General features: G+C 41.3%; 1 pseudogene; it reads right to left on the bottom strand.

Annotated features, from left to right (window-relative positions):
* The window catches only part of LOC147723960 (uncharacterized), a 48973-nt pseudogene that overhangs the window by 17764 nt on the left and 12947 nt on the right, over positions 1-18262 (bottom strand).

The following is an 18262-nucleotide window of genomic DNA, read 5'->3' on the forward strand; positions in this document are numbered from 1 at the left end:
CAAAAAAAGTTGCGATGAGGCCAATCGCAATACAAAAAACTGCGAAAACCATCGGCAGGCCTGCAAATCCCACTCGTCTGGCAGGAAAATGCACTATAAAAGCTACAAAAACAACACACCAGAAACAATCCAAAGTGTGTAGCAACATGGATGTACCCTGACCGAGTGCAGAGGTCAACGCGATCTCCACAAGCCCCACAGACCACCAGCAAGGAACAAAGGGGGCGGGGAAGGCCAAGGAGAAGAGGGAGAGGAAGACGGGGTGCAGTCCGCAGGAAAATCAGATCAGCGTCATGGAGGTGACAGAACACTACCATCAACTGACCCACAATCAGACTACCGTGAATGCAGGCGCAGTGTCGAGGAGGCCAAGAGGCGCTGGCATGATGTGAAAATCTAAACCAGGCACAAACCAGCTGCCAACGTGAAGGCAGCAACGGCAACAGGAGTTGGGAGTCCTGCGCCACAGGAGGAGCTGGAGGAAACTGAGGTCTCAGTCATCAGTGTGGAGACGGTGCAAGGAGTCTGGAGTCCAGACACAGCTCGGGAGGACCTGACACAACATCAACAGGGTGAGTAACGACCAGGGGCTGGGGGACGGGGGGGAGATGGGCACAATGGCACACATGCACAATGATGTGTAGCACACTGCACACCCACAATGACCCTGGAATCATGACCCTGATCCACATGGCACACTGCAGCACACACACATAGCAATAACAGCACATCCACATTGACGACAATGTGGTACAATGTGCAAACCCGACACTGCAGAACAGAGGTCACAACTGGTTCAGCACATGCCCTGAAACAGGCCAACTACATCTGACAGAGCTGGAAACTGTGAGATGGAAAAGTATGCTTACAACCTTACATCTGTCATGCACTCCAAATGTCCACTGTCCCGCATCTAAATCCAGCACCTCCAAAACAGTCACAATGTACATTGTCATACAGTCTGAATGTAAACAAGAACAATGCGCCAACATACATGTCAACACAATGTCAACATGCATCTCCCCTTCACATTGCAGAGGGACACACAACACCTCCAGCAGAGCAGATGATGCCGGAGAAGACCACCATACCTTCGACACCGACGCCCTACAACAGCCCATGAACATCCCACGTAACCCACCACCAGGACCAGGGCAGCCAAGCTGCATAGAGGAGAACACCGCTCCTGCAACAGACCACACAGCAGGAAGCACCCGAAAGCACGGATGGCTCCCAGCACTTCACCAGCCCACATATGGCATCCCAATGCCAGGTGTCAGAATGCCAAAAGGAGGTGGCCGATCAGGTGCAGTGGGGTCTGAACCCATGGAAAGAAAACTAGATCACATACGTGAGTGTCTAATACCCTTCAGGGACCAACTACACCCCACGAAGGAGACCCACACTGCCACAGAGACACATGCTGATGCACATTCCCAGTACAGAACCCATTCCAGGGGCACGCAAATATCAGTCACACACCCACGTTGGCTCTGCGCACGACGGCCCAGTCCATTCCTCTTACATATTGAGTGGATGACAACAAAGCTACATGTCCAAGCTCTAACTCCTTGCCTACGGTGACATGTCTGCATCCACTGTACACAGCATAATGTAATGTCGTAGGGCCCAGGGCCCTCATGCATACAACAAGACCACAGGGACACACACAGATAGTTTGTGGAACTGGCTACGGGCACGTGTGACCCACCCCTTTATTGGCAGGGCCACATGTATAGTGGCTCCTTTGCTCGATGTGTGTAGGGTGAGTGTAAAGCAGCCCACACAGAGTGGTTGGTGCTGGCAACAACTTGAACAGTGGACACCATTGAAACAGAAACAGAAAACACCAGCATAACAGAGTCAACTGTTGAGCAACATGGAGGGAGCCGGAGCAACTACAGAGGTCACCCAACATCCAAACAGAAGTGTCCGTGAGTTGCAGTGCACTGAGGTTGGGGCACTAGAGCTGAGCGCCCTCATGTGAAGAAAATGTCTAGGAGTGTGTCTCTTCGGGATATTCCTGATGCAGATGCAGTGTAGTTTGTTAGACCTGCATCGTCTTCCTCCAAATGTCCCAGGTCTCCCACACTGCCTGAGGTGACATTGCTGCGCAACCTCTCCACAGCACAAAACTTAATCAGTAACGGTCCATGGGTTGCGGTGCACTGAGTCAGTGGCACCTGGAGTGCTAAGCAGGGTATCAGGCAGATTATGGCATCCACAACAGGTGTGAGCAACTCCATCAGTCTGCCAGTACCACTGTTTCGACTCTGGCAGATGGCGGTTGGAGGTGGTCTTGGCAATGGTGGCGTGTGCTTCCTGCGGTGATGCCACGTCCGGGCTGGTCAGGACTTGATTGGATGTGTGAGCCCTGGTGGACCGCAGTTGAGGCCGGAGGCAATGGTCAGTGCGGGACCACAGACACATGGCGTTGACGACCCAAATGCCATCGTCTCAGAGGCCAGAAAATATTGAATCAAACAGGGTCCCTGACTTTAGCTGCACAGAGTTAGTGGCCCCTGATGCACAGCAGCCGGCACAGGCACACCGCTACAGGACGGTGACTTGCGGTCCAATGAGGTAGGGTCACGCAGACTGAGCGGGTCCTCGACGATGTCCAAGGGGACCATGGCGGAGGGTCAAGGGTGACAGTGGAAGGTGTCCTCCAGGGCATGATGCAGAGGGCAGTAGTCGTCTGGAACCAGCAAATGGAGGAGTAGAATGCTACAGCCTCGTTGCCACCACCAATTCGGTATCAGCTACATGAGGATGAAAACTACCCCCTAGTCCATAGACTCAGAGGCCACCAAAGTTCGACCATAGAGTGTCCATGAATGTCAGGGAACAGACTTAGTGGCACCGAAGCTGAGAGGGGATGCAGTCTGCGATTATGCCGGTGGTACACTGATATGAACTCCACCATTGCTAAATCAAGACTCTGTGACCTACTGGACCGTAGTGTAGGCCGGAAGCAGCAGTCAGCAGTGGCCCACAGCCACGTGTCGCAGGCTCGCGATGCACAGAGTTGGTGACACTAGGGCAGTTGTTGGTAGTGTTCGATCCCCTCCGTACCAAGGATCCTTTTTACCTCCCGACTGCAACGTGTCATCCTCTTACGCCTCTCCTTGTGTGCAATGATATGTAATCGATGCTCAGTTCCAATTGTGTGACCTACTCGAGAGCAGCATAGGCCGAGGGCAGTAATCCGCATGGGCCCACATGCACATGTGGTTCTGATGCTATGCACAGACTTGGTGTCACCACATCGAAGGGAGTATAGTGACATAAACTCAGCCATAATTAATGTTCTCGGCCATGGTGTAATCAAGACTCAGTTCCAAATATGTGACCTTCTTGTCCGCTGTGTCTGTTGGTAGAGTACGTCAACGAGAAAGGAGTACTGCGGGCCTGTGTTTGTGGAGGCTGTGATGGTCTGAGGAGGCTGCCTAGGTCGCGGCCCTCGGGCTTGGAGATTGCACCGGCACATGGTGGGCCCTCATTGACACACATCGGTGTTGACAGGTGGGTATTGAGGCCTAGGTACGCAGGGGTGGGCAGGACTGCTTTGGGGACCAGGCCCTGGGGTACAGCAGGCGCACAGGAGTACAGGCAACACCGCTCACGGCGTCGGCCTCGGGCGGGGTGACAGGCGCCGCCCTGGCAGAAACATTTGGCATTCTGGAAGAGGACCAGGCCCAGAGTTATGTGCCTTGTATTCACACCCCTACGCTGGCCTGGCATACGCCGGGCAAGCCCACCCAGCTCACACTTACGGGGGGACATAACAAGCTACATTTCCAGGTGCTTCCCCACTGGCTGGGGTGACATGGTTGCATCCACTGTCCACTACACTCCATACACCAGCGGTGTGTGTCGACATGGATATGTGTGTGGTCTACATTCTGCAGTCTGGCCCTCACATCCATGCTACACTTGGCATTGTGTACATTCTTATTCATTGGTCACTTGCATCCTTCGCACATGCCTGGTCCCCACCTCTTTCAACATTCTGCTATTGTGTGGCTGAGGTGCGATGCAGTTGATGGCTGATGTACATGGCTGGCCCAGGCTCCCACAGTAAGTTATGCTGTCGTGTCTGGTGGGTGTGCATGTTGTTCGGCATGTTGTATGTGAGCTTGTGACGTGTGCATTTCCAGTGTTATTAGTTGCATGATTGTGGAGTTGAGTTGTGTGGTGTGTTCATTTGGTATTTGCCAACGAGCAGTACATTTCCGTGGGTGCCATCCTGGTAGCGCTGGTTGATGATGGACTGTCGGAAGGTGTAGGGGTCATGCACGCTGCCTGGGGGGTTGGCGATGTTTGTGGAGATTCTCCTGTGGTCCAATACTGCCTGGACATTGGTGGGATACGTGCGCTTTCTGTTGTGCTTATTGTGTGCAGTGTTGCCAGGGTGCACAAGTAGGGCATGTGTGCAGTCAATTGCCCCCTGACACGTGCGGGAAGCCAGCTGTGGCATAGTCACCTTGCTTGGTCTCAGGATGTTCCTGCGTAGTGTGGGGGGAGTATAGATAGTGGGGTGCCAGACCCAAGTGAGGGACTTGGATTGGGCTGGCTGTGTGACTCCTCCGTCTCAGGCGGTTGTTGGTTGAAGGATACCAGAGGCCGACATGCAGCATGGCCAGCAGCTTTGTCTGAGGTAGGATGTTGATTGTCCGCTTTGTTGGTTACCGTCAGCCTGTGGACAATGGTGTTCAGGATGCAGGGGATGGTTGTCCCTTTGAGCATGTAGAGGGCAATGACATTCTCTGGTGTAGGGTCTGAGAGGTTGGTGCATTTTCTGAGGGTCACTATCTTTGTCTGCTCTGCCTCAGTGTTGGTCCGGGGAAGGGGGGCCTGGGAGTGGTGGCGGTGGGTGTTGTGGCTCTGTTGGGGCTCTGCGCTGCATGATCAGTGGCTCCATGGTGACTATTGTTCTTCAGGTGTGGCTCTGGGCTGGGCTCCTTTTTGTGGTGCAGGCTGTCATCCGACTTTACACCAGGTCAGAGCAGGTGTTAATTTCCTGTTGCTAACGCGCCTTATCACATGTTTTGAAATCTTATCGCCTATCTGGTTGGTCGTTGAAAATGGTGCGGAGTGGTGTTGTCAAGGCTTTTGGCACAGAAATACCTACTCTGCATCTCATTAGTGATAGTGCAGGGGTCATCTGTGGCAATATTTGTTGTAGCTGCTATCGCAGGTAAACTGGTGATATGGGCTGTTAACATCAGCTTGTGAATGGGCGATAACTTTATCGCCACTAAAGTGCTGTTAACTCAGTGATAAGTCCTTGAGAATATGCTCCTGAATGATTCAGTTCTGAGTCCCTCAAGATACTATGTGCCCTTTGTAGATGACCCATGATTCCAACCCATGGTTTTGCTGTCACTTGAGCTGGAAGGGACACACGTTACCGTCTTGCTCAATTGATGAAATCAGATAGATGAGTGTACAGTGAGACTGCATACCAGGTCATTAGCTTGTCAAAGTTTGTTTGCTTCATCCAGATAGGGATCAGGCACATCTCTCTGCAATGCTTTTATATATTACATAGTCAGTCTGAACAATGAGTGATTTACTAAAAGACCCAAAGGGCCTGGCCATTGGGTGGCAAGCTTGGAAAACAATATTCTCAACAAGAAACAAGAAGAAAAAAGATCATTTTAGAAACAGGCAACGAATGAATACAACTAAAAATAGAATAAATGTTATTTTGTATTAGTAAAGATTCTAACCAGTGAAACTAACCCGCACAAACTCTCTTAAAACATAACTGATATAAATATATGTATATATAAAATGACTACCAAAAAAACAACAGAATTGTGCACAAACACCATCACGTCACTTAAAGTTTTCGTTCATGACTATGCTTTTTGTGCTAATGAGAGCGCAATGCTGTTTTGGAAAATTGTAGGGGTGCACCATATCTCCCATAGACAGCACCCGATATTTAGAGGGTATACTAACATGTGCTTTTAGAAATATAACAGTGGGTTGGGAATTAGTACAATGCATAATCGATGTATTCATAACGTTGCAGATTAATGTAGAGCCTTAACAGGAGCATGATGATGTAGAAATGCTACTAAACGTGTGTAATGTAGGATTAATAAATGTGCCATATTATGAGTTGCACATGTAGGAGATAGAATGTGACGCTTTGATGTGAAAAAGAACTTACGTTTAGAAATGAAATGTAATGTTGTCTTTGTAATGGAATAAAGTGCATTGATTATAATGTAGAATCATTTGGAAATGCATTTAAACGTGTAAAGGCCTGGGACATGAAGAAAAGACGGTAGAGACCTAACTGTAATTTCTTTAGTTAGCATTGGTTATTCTTGTGAAATAGCTGCCTGTTGGGGAGAGTGCTGTTCTCAGCGAATATTGAATTGTAATTTCGGATTGCACAAGGTTGCTTCTCACGTATTTCTGTTGCAGGTGCAAGGCCACGGAGCTTGTTAGGTAGAAAGTTCCTTTGTTTGGAAGTTAGGACGGTAGGACGGTAGGAGTGAGGACGAGTAGGTGCCAGAGGAATGTTCATCTGCAACATTTGGCGAGAAGGTGCCTGGGCTCCAAGGACACCTCAACGGATGCTGGATGGAAGGATGCCATGCTGGAAAAATCCGAAGACCAACACCTGTCCAGAGGAGTGTGCCTTGGGCGTATCTACGATTTTAGGAGTTTTGTATTAGGAACAGACCCCGAGGGTGGAGAGCAGACTTTGTCAAGAGATTGCTAGAGCAGGATGTAAGCAACTTAGACAGCGCTGAGGGGATTTAGGGCAGAGTGGGGTGTAGAAAGGAGCATCTTAGAACAAGCTCAGTAATTTAGACTACTTATTTGAGAAATGTGAATGCTCTTCTTAGGGAGTCTTCACGGCTGACACCTTTAATCTTGCCTGAAGGGAATTGTTTAGTAGGGATGTCACCTTAGAGTTAGTGTAGGGACAGATTAACCTTTTCTTTCCTTTTGTAAATGCAGTCCAGACTTCAAATAGGGACGGAAATTGGATACCTGATGTTCCTAGAATTGACACGATTTAATAAGATTGAATAAGATTTATCGGGCCGGGGCAAGGACCGTAAGAGATGTTTGTGAGTGAAGCATTGTCGGAGGATTGGGGAAAGGCATTTGGAACCTAGAGAAGGAGAACCTCGGGAATTGGAATCAGGATTGGGGGTCTAGAGCAATAAACATAAGGGATTATACTTAAATTATAATGGATGACAGCAGGATCGTGCAATCCAGTCAGTATACAGGATTTATGTGACTGGCCACGCCAAAGAAGTTGTTTATTAAGAGAATAAGTTATTGATCTGGGTAGAGGTGTGGGAACGGTCCTTCTATGGATTGGGGACATTGAATGGATTCTGTGAAGAAGTTGGTCACCCTAATAGAGGAAGAATAATACATGCATATATTAAGGGGCACTTTGATACGAGGATACTCATATCCACCTCGACACGATTAGACAATCAAGAAATCTTAGACCTAATCGTGTGCCTCAAATTAGACGTGGCAGAAGCCCTGATGATGTCCCGGCAAGGGACGAAACGCGTCGGCTGTTGAGTTCATGTAATTTTGAAAAGTTGGCGGATATTGATGAATATTCGTAATAAAGAACAAGAAGCACAAAATATTCGACTGGAAGATTTTGTTTTGGGACTTAGGGCCCGATGTAGGTAAATGCCATTTACCGATTTTAAAATACCGAATCCTACCGATTCGGTATTTCAAAATCGGTAAATGGTATGTAGGTCCCAACATCTGGATTCGTTACCGAATCCTTAACAATTCTTTAATTACCGATTCGGTAAATACCGAATCGGTAATGCCCATTCATTCCTATGGGCTTTGAAGCCCATAGGAAGGATTAGGCATTACCGATTCGGTATTTACCGAATCGGTAATTAAAGAATTCACAAGGGTGCAGGGGGTGTCACTTTGACACCCTCTGGCACCCCCAAAACAGGCACATGTGCCATGTGGCAGGCATACCTGCCCTAAGGGCAGGTCTGCCTGTCACATGACATAGGTGTGCATGCACACATGTGCATGCACACCGGAATCGGTATTTTACCATGGATTTGTATTCCATGGTAAAATACCGATTCTGTAAGCCATGTGCAGAAGGTACATTGCCTACCTACATTGCATTTTCGGTAATTTTACCGAATCGGTAAATATTACCGAATCGGTAATTATTTTACCGATTCGGTACATATTACCGAATCGGTATATTTACTGATTCGGTAATGATACCGATTCGGTAAAATTACCGAAAATGTGCCCCTACATCTCGGTAGCCCTTTACCGATCGGAAACGGCCGAAAATCGGTATTTTCGGCCGATTCGGATCGGTAATGGGCTACCTACATCGGGCCCTTAATATCAAGAAAGAAAATTGAACTATAAATTGTTATATAGTATTGCTGTAGAAAGTATTGCGCTCCTTCTATATTGATTGCATATGTGGCATTGTTGAGGTTGGTGACGGTGGCCAATTTGGGAGATGAGCGTGGCGTCAGACTGATTATACCTCCAAGAATTTATTTGAACAAGCCCTCTGGTGCACAGAGTAGGAGACTCTCACCGTCTGGTTATTGTAAGTGACCTAATGATGTGCGTGTGTGATTGGCCAATTAGTTTTAAGGGAGCGGTCCTACTTACAAATCAATGTCTTTATATACATTTTTAACGTTGTATAAGTGCGCAAATACAAAAGCAATAACACGTTTTTCCACCTAATAAAACTGTAAACTCTTTCAGAGCACATACACACTATAAACAAGCATTTACAATGCAATGGTTTTGCCTTTGTTAAAGTTAGAGCTATTGGCATTGCTTTTAACATTCTGCACTCTAAAGCTCCTCTCTGAAGCTCCACTCTGAAGCTCCACTCTGAAGCTCCACTCTGAAGCTCCACTCTGAAGCTCCACTCTGCTATAAAACATAGAATGAGTGCATTTGTTGTATTTTTGTTAAACTACATTTGCATAGTAACATTTATGTTGTTTGTAAATAATAATGCAAAGACAAAATAATGTTTCTTTTTTATTTATTTAAATATATTTATTATTGTAAGCTAATTAAACTGTACTGAAAATACGTTTACATTTTGTATGAAACATAATTTACTTATGTTTTTAGTTCAATTTACAGTAAAGTTTTGTGTACTTTTTTTCAACTTATGGAAACATATCTTGTACAAGCCACTTTTAGATGGATGCAGGCAGCTGCTTTGAAACTTCTTTAAACAACATATACAATGATGTGAATGTTTTAGAATGCAATTGCATGTATTGTTGGAAAACATCAATAAGGCACTTGAGGAGGTCACACTGAACCATGCATAAGTACAATATTGCACAGTGACTTTACTAGTTTGAAAATACCATAACTTCTGAAGAATCCGAAGATTGATGTTAAATGTTGCATGGATGACTGATGGATGTGTGAAAACGTGTGTGTATGTGTAAAGGATGGATGGATGTATGGAAGGATGAAAGTGTGGATGGATGCAGGATGGATTGTTGAAAGTGTGAATGGATGAAATGTTGGATGGAAGGACGGATAAAAGAAAATGTAGGTGGATGGATGTATAAAATGTTGCATGGATGAATGATGTATGGATGTGTGAAAAGGTGGTGTGATGAATGATGGATGAAAGTGTGGGTGAATTGATGGATGTGTGAAAAGGTGGTGTGATGAATGATGGATGAAAGTGTGGGTGAATTGATGGATGTGTGAAAAGGTGGTGTGATGAATGATGGGTGGATTGTTAAAAGTGTGGGTGAATTGATGTATAGATGAAATGATGGATGTATGAAGGATGTATGAAGGATGGGTGGAAGAATGAAAGGATGGATAATTAAAGTTGCATGGATGTATGATGCATGTGTGAAAAGCTAGGTGGATAAATGTGTGGCTGGAAGGATGTGTTGATGTGTGTATAGATTGTGGAATGAAATTTTAAGATGAATGTAGAAAATGTTGCATGGATGAATGATTGATTGATAGTTGAGAAAGTTGTTGGAAAAATGATGAGTGAATGGATAGAAGGGTGGATGTGTTAATAATGTATGGATGGAAAGCTGAAAGTGGATGGATGTATTGTTAGTAGAATGAAATGGTAGATGAATGTGATGGATGGATGTGTTGAAATTTATGTGGCTGTATGATGGGTGTATGGATTGAAGGGTGGATGAGTAAAGGATGGATGTATGGAAATGTGGAAGTGTGGCTGGATGAAGGATGGATGAATAAAAGTGTGTATGAAAGGATGCATGGCACTGTTAGATGGATGCAGGCAGTTGCTTGAAACTTCTTTAAACAACATATACAATGAAGTCAAGGTATTAGAAAGTGTTTTCATGTTTTGTTGTAAAACATCAATAAGGCATTTTAGGATGCCACTGAACTATGCATAGGAACTATATTGCATAGTGACTTTACTAGTTTGAACAATTCCATAACTTTCGAATAATTTGAAGATTGATGTCTGAAATGTTGCATGGATGAATGATGGATGTGTGAAAAGGTGTGTGGATGTGTAAAGGATGGATGTATGGATGGAAGGATGAAAGTGTGGTTGGATGCAGGATGTAGTGTTGAAAGTGTGAATGGATGAAAGGATGCGTGGAATGATGAAAGGTTGGACGGAAGAATGTTGGATGTAATAAAAGGTGGATGTATAAAATGTTGAATGGATGAATTATGTATGGAGGTGTGAAAAGGTAGGGATTAATGATGGGTGGATGGATGAAAGTGTGTGTGTATTCATGTATAGATGAAAGATTGAATGGATGAAGCATGTAGGATGGATGGATGAAAAAATGAAAGGATGGATAGTTAAAATGTTGCATGGATGTATGATGTATGAGTGAAAATGTAGGTGGATAAGTATTGTGTGGCTGGATGGATGCGTTGATGTGTGTATAGATTGGGGAATTAATTTTTAAGATAGATGTGAAAAATGTTGCATGGACGAATGATTGATGGATCGGTGAAAATGCTGTTGGGACAAATGATGAGTGGATGGATAGAAGTGTGTATGTGTAAAGATGTATGTATGTATGGGAAACTGAAAGTGTGGATGGATGTATTGTTTGTATAATAAATGGTAGATGGATGTATTAATAAAAATGTTGCATGAATGATGGATGTGTGCAAATGTAGGTGGGTGTATGAATTGAAGGGTGGATGTGAAAAGGATGGATGTATGGATAGAAAGATGCAAGTGTGGATGGATGAATAAAAGTGTGGATGAAAGGATGCATGAAAGGATAAAAGGGTGGACGGATGAAGTATGGATGTAAGAAAAGATGGCTGGATGTATGTGTGAAAATGTGCTGTGGTGAATGATGGGTGGATGCGATGAATGATGTGTGGATGGAGAAAGGGTGGGCGTATGGATGTATAGATGATAGCGTGGATGGATGAAGGATGTATGGATAGGAGGATGAAAGGCTAAATGAAAAGTTGCATGGATGGATGTGTGAAAAGGTAAGTGGATGAATGATGGATGATGAAAGGGTGTGTGGATGGATGTATATTTGGGAGACTGAAATGTTAGATGGATGTATGGATGGAGAAAATGTTGCATGTATGAATGATGTATGAAAAGGTGGTGGGTTGAATGATGGGTGGATGGATGAAAATGTGGACGTATGAGCATTATCATGGGAGTAGCATTTTTAATGAACGTTGGATATGTTTTTATGTTACCAATTTTCACAATGATAAGACAGATGAATTTGCTACATAACATCGAATGAGTGCACATGTGGTGTAGCTTCTGTAAAAAAAAATGTACACATTAACATTTTTGCATGTAGCTCAATTTGCTATAGAATAATTACATTTGTTGTAGTCTTTTTCAAGTAAAATTGTCCATTACCATATCTTATGTACTCTGTAAATAATAATGCAAATACAAGATAAAAAGCTTTAAAAAGTTTTATTTAAGTAAATATATATTTAGTATTATTGTTTGCAAGCAAATTAAACTTTAATTCAAATACTGTATTTTTAGCCTTTTTACTGAAACATAATTTGAATATCTTCCATTTTTAATTAAAGAGAGTCTGTCAAAGAGATAGTCTATCAAAGAGAGTGAGTCTGTCAAAGAGAGAGAGTCTGTCAAAGAGAGAGAGAGTTTGTCAAAGAGAGAGTCTGTGAAATAGAGAGTCTGTCAAAGAGAGAGAGAGTCTGTTAAAGAGAGAGAGAGTCTGTGAAAGAGGGAGAGTTTGTCAAAGAGGGAGAGTTTGTCAAAGAGGGAGAGTCTGTCAAAGAGAGAGAGTCTGTCAAAGAGAGAGAGTCTGTCAAAGAGATAGTCTATCAAAGAGAGAGAGTCTGTCAAAGAGAGAGTCTGTCAAAGAGAGAGAGTCTGTCAAAGAGAGAGAGTTTGTCAAAGAGAGAGTCTGTGAAATAGAGAGTCTGTCAAAGAGAGAGAGAGTCTGTCAAAGAGAGAGTCTGTTAAAGAGGGAGAGTTTGTCAAAGAGGGAGAGTCTGTCAAAGAGAGAGAGAGTCTGTTAAAGAGGGAGAGTTTGTCAAAGAGGGAGAGTCTGTCAAAGATAGAGAGTCTGTCAAAGAGAGATAGTCTGTCAAAGAGAGAGAGAGTCTGTCAAAGAGAGAGAGTCTGTTAAAGAGAGAGAGTCTGTCAAAGAGAATACAAGATAAAAAGCTTTATAAAGTTTTATTTAAGTAAATATATATTTAGTATTATTGTTTGCAAGCAAATTAAACTTTAATTAAAATACTGTATTTTTCGCCTTTTTACTGAAACATAATTTGAATATCTCCCATTTTGTACATTTATTTACAGTCAAGTATTGTGTTTTTTTTTACAACTCATGTATCTTTCGTATGTATCCATTTTGTAATATTACATTTACATTTTTGGGCAAGATTGGCATTAGTGCTTCTTCAATGTCGTCAATGTCCGGTGGAATATTGAAGTAGTCCAGTAGAATATTGTTATCTATTTCGACTGATTGTAAATTTTCTGCATTATCAATATGTACATTTAGTGTACTGTGTTCCTGATTCGCAGTTTCGAGGCTATATATAGTCATATTTATTTCTTCTTCTGGTGGTTCTATTTTCTGTGAAGGAAAAAGAATTTAGTTAATTTCATATTTATGAAGTTATTTTATTTCTTTTCTTGTGTTGACCTACGGAAAAATTTCTTGTTATATGCAGTCTTAAATAATGTTAATAAGTAGTGAAGATAGTTTAAGAAAGGATAGATTGTGAGTACGTATAGTGAAAAGGTATAATAGAGGATTATAGACTGTTTTGTAATGTTATAGATACTTTAGTAAAAATACGTTTTAAGAAAGTGGAGAGTATAAGTTAGTTTTATAGTAGTGATTAGTATAATACATAGTATAGCTTAATGCATTTAGATAGAGAGTATTAGAAGCGAGAGTTTGAGTGAATTGTAATTAGTGAATATAGAGTTTGATGGTGTTTTAAAAAGTAGATAGTATAGATTGAGTAGTAGAGCAAGTTATTAATATTTTCATAATTTGTACTTACTTGAAATTGTGTATTCCTTGTTGTGTTTAACATTTTATTGTTGTTAAATTCATGCACTGTCAAGTGCGTCATCTTAATGTAGGATCCAATTTCAATGGGAAAGTCTGTGGCATCTCTCCAAAGAGTTATTTTTACTGAGTCCGTTGTATCTTTCACAGTTATTGATTTAAGTTTTGTATCTTGTCCGGCAATAACAATTGTTTTTATTTCTTCTTCCTGTAAGACAAAATTGGTAATAGAAATTAAAGAGAGTCTGTCAAAGAGATAGTCTATCAAAGAGAGAGATAGTCTGTCAAAGAGACAGTCTGTCAAAGAGAGAGAGAGAGTCTGTCAAAGAGAGAGTCTCTCAAATAGAGAGTCTGTCAAATAGAGAGTCTGTCAAAGAGGGAGAGTCTGTCAAAGAGGGAGAGTCTGTCAAAGAGGGAGAGTCTGTTAAAGAGAGAGAGAGTCTGTCAAAGAGAGAGAGAGTCTGTCAAAGAGAGTCAGTCTGTCAAAGAGAGACAGTCTGTCAAAGAGAGACAGTCTGTCAAAGAGAGACAGTCTGTCAAAGAGAGACAGTCTGTCAAAGAGAGACAGTCTGTCAAAGAGAGACAGTCTGTCAAAGAGAGACAGTCTGTTGAAGAAAGTCTGTCAAAGAGAGAGAGTCTGTCAAAGAGAGAGTCAAAGAGAGATAGTCAAAGAGAGAGAGTCAGTCAAAGATAGAGAGAGTCTGTCAAAGACAGAGAGAGTCTGTCAAAGACAAAGAGAGTCTGTCAAAGACAGAGAGAGTCTGTCAAAGACAGAGAGAGTCTGTCAAAGAGAGAGAGAGTCTGTTAAAGAGAGAGAGAGTCTGTCAAAGAAAGAGCGAGTCTGTCAAAGAGAGAGCGAGTCTGTCAAAGAGAGAGCGAGTCTGTCAAAGAGAGAGAGAGTCTGTCAAAGAGAGAGAGAGTGTCAAAGAGAGAGAGAGTCTGTCAAAGAGAGAGAGAGTCTGTCAAAGAGAGAGAGAGTCTGTCAAAGAGAGAGTCTTTCAAAGAGAGAGAGAGTCTGTCAAAGAGAGAGAGTCTGTCAAAGAGAGATAGTGAGTCAAAGAGAGAGTCAAAGAGAGATAGTCAAAGAGAGTCTGTCAAAGAAAGAGAGAGTCTGTCAAAGAAAGAGAGAGTGTCAAAGAGAGAGATAGTCTGTCAAAGAGAGAGAGAGTCTGTCAAAGAGAGAAAGTCTGTCAAAGAGAGAAAGTCTGTCAAAGAGAGAGAGAGTCTGTCAAAGAGAGAGAGAGTCTGTCAAAGAGAGAGTCAGAGAGAGTCAAAGAGAGAGTCAAAGAGAGAGTCAAAGAGAGAGAGTCTGTCAAAGAGAGAGAGAGTTTGTCAAAGAGAGAGAGAGTCTGTTAAAGAGAGAGAGAGTCTGTCAAAGAGAGAGAGAGGGAGTCAAAAAGAGAGTCAAAGAGAGAGAGTCTGTCAAAGAGAGGGAGAGTCTGTCAAAGAGAGAGAGAGTCTGTCAAAGAGGGAGAGTTTGTCAAAGAGTGAGAGTTTGTCAAAGGTGTAAGTATTGTGTGCAAGAGTTTTTGGTACATAGTGTGCGTGTAAAAGGGTGTTTTTTTTTTTATAAGCTTACCTCAGCAATAGTCCCAGAAATGCTCATTAATGAGCGTAGTGAAGCTGCTTTTACTGTTTTTATTGGTGATATTGGTGGAGCAGGGGGTTGTAGGATATATTGTGCCTCCTGTATTATTTCTTGAGGTATAGATAAGGGCATCATGCGTGATAGTTTCGTTTGTTTCGTGATGATAATCACATTGTTTTTGGCTAAGAAATTGCGAATCATAATAGCATTTCCTTCTTTAGTTTGCTGGTAAAATGGCTCATTGTAGCACGTTGCTTTAATGCAACTACTTTCATCAGCTAGAGCTAGATGATACATGACTTTGTGCTCTTGTTTAGCATTTGTATAGTTTGTTTTGGTCGAACATTTTATTACGTTGGCTCGGATTGTTTTTTGGTAAGGTTTGTTGTCTTCATGTTTCATTTTTTTGAGGTCTTCTATGGAAATCATCTGAAATGAGAGAAAATGTTAGTACACATCCTGAGCATAAATTTTTCCCCTTTTGCTATTACCTGTAATAAAATAGCATGTTAATCAAGTGGTTGCATTTTAAACTGCCACCCATAATGCTTTGTGATCACTATAATATGATTCTAATGTACCGTAGTGCATGATGTTGTCATTAGTATAGATGTGATCTAGTGTAGAATTGTAGTCTGTTGTGTATTGTTGTATTTTTTGCTGGCATTGAAATTGTTGCAGCATATATTCTAATAGCAAAGTTCTGTTTGGTGACATTTGTGTTAAATCTATATTGAAGTCTCCCATGATGACATATTTTGAATTTGGATACAAGTAAATTATGCTACTTAAAGCTTGTAATAATGTCTGCAAAAGTACATGTGGTGGTTTGTACAGTATAATAAATAAGTATTCTGAATCATTAAGATGCTGAGTGAAAATTAAAAAGTCAATTTCGTGTTGTGTTTGATATATTGGCGATAAAAGCATGTTTTTTTTGTAGTAAATGGCAATACCATGCTTAGTGTGCTGGTTGTGAAATTTATCAAATAATACTAGGTGATATTGTTCTATTAAGAACGTATTCTTATCTGCTTTTCTAGTTGTGTTGATTTCAGTAAGGCATATAATATCACTGTTCATGATATTTTTGTCTGATTTCATAGCAGTGTAATTTCTTTGCAAGGACCGTATGTTATGGACAATTATATTACACTGTTGTCTATAGCTATGTAATTGTGGTACTGATATTTGTAATAGCATGTGTGTTCTTAAACGTGTCATTTCTTCATGCACTTTTGGATGTACAGCTATTTTGTCTTGCTGAAAGTTTCTAATGTATATGTTGTCTAAAGATTTAGCTCTGCTTAAAGCTACGTAATGTAGATGATGTACTTTACTGTTGTTAAAGTGAATGTAAATGGGCTCAATTGTTTCTCCTTGTGTTCTATGTATAGTTCTTGCAGATGATTGTCTCAATGGGAATTGTTTGCGTATAATAGTTATAAATTTCTGTGTATATTGGAAATGCCGTGTAATAGCATGAATGGGTGTCCAATGAGGCAAAATATTACTGTGATATATGTGTTTGTTTTCTTGTCTTGTTAATTTGCCTACTGTTTCTTTATCAAAATTAATCCAAATTACATTTGGGCTGTTATTGATAGTTTCCACAAATTCTACTATACCTGTTGCACCATTTGTTAAACCATCATTGACATTTATATTGTTAGTTAAATCATATCTTAATTGCAATGCAATATGTAATATTGATGGCAGGCTCATTGTTTTAGTAGAATCTGTGGGCAAGTTTTTGAGTATTTTTTTTTTTACTGCTTCACTTAAGTCTGCTGCAACTGTATCTATTGCTGTAGCTGTGTAAACTGGGTAATGGGTTATATGTTCTAATAAAACTGCATTATTTATGCTATTGACTTCATTGTTAGTTCCCATAATGTAAGGGATCGTTTTGCTAATGTTTTCAGGTGGCTCTATTTCTCGTGTTTTTATCTGTATAATATCCTCATTTGTTTGTTTCCCTTCTCTTAATCTGTTTAGTAGTTGAGCAAATGGCAAGTCATTTTGTTGTCTCATTATTTTGGTCAACTCAAATAACTTGAAATGTGTCTGCCATAAATTAGTACTTACTGGCCTATATGAATGTTTTGGGTTGTCAAATATGTATGGGTCAAAAACTGGCTTCAATTGGTAAAAGTCTCCAATTGCTAAAATAGATATACCACCAAAAGGGAGATCAGACATTTTTATCTCTTGCAATCTATTATGTATAAAGTTGAATACATTAGCCCCTACCATTGATATTTCATCAATTATTAGCAATTTAAGATGCATTAGCTGACCTTGTAGTGTGCTTCTATTCTCATGAGTTAGCTGTCTATGAGTTAGTGTTTGTGAAATAGGTATTTTAAAAGTACTATGTAGTGTTTGTCCTTGAATGTTATGTGCTGCTTTGCCAGTTGGAGCTGTAAGCAATACATATATGTTATCTGGGTTTTCTCCTGCTTTTGTATTGTAATAACGTACTAATGTTTGGTAAAGTGCTGTTATAAGGAAACTTTTCCCTACTCCTGCACCACCTGTACAAAATGTGTAGCATGGTGTTTCTTTTGTTTTAACCCAATGCAAATGATGATATATAAAGTTAAGTTGTTCTTCTGTTAGATTTTGCATTATACTATCATATTGTTCTTTTGGCATTATGTTATTGCTTATTGATTCTTCTCTACTTGTACTTCTAATCCCTAAATCAAATGATAGGTCATACAATGGGTTTTCATTATTCTGCACTTCATGGCATATGGTGTTATCTTCTTCTGTATCTATTGGTGGTAGCAATGTATCTAATATACTCGTTTCATTGCTATTAGTTGTTAGTTGTTTATTATGTTTATTATATTTATTATGGTTTGAATCAACTGCATTTTTAAGTTCTAGATAGCGTTCATAATAAGTTCCCTTGTTATTAATTATATTATGTTCATTTCGCCATGGGTAAAAAAGCATGAGCAATTCTCTATAGTAATTTTCTGAGTCATTTTTGATGTTAAATCTGCAATAGCGAATTACTCTTGCTTTTTTTCTTTTTATGCAGTTTGTTTCGTCTACTAAATTTATCTCAAGTTCTTCGTCATCTGAGCTATGAAAGTTATTTTCAATA

Source organism: Lissotriton vulgaris, chromosome 4_1, assembly GCF_964263255.1.
Source record: "Lissotriton vulgaris chromosome 4_1, aLisVul1.2, whole genome shotgun sequence".
Lineage (NCBI taxonomy): Eukaryota > Metazoa > Chordata > Amphibia > Caudata > Salamandridae > Lissotriton > Lissotriton vulgaris.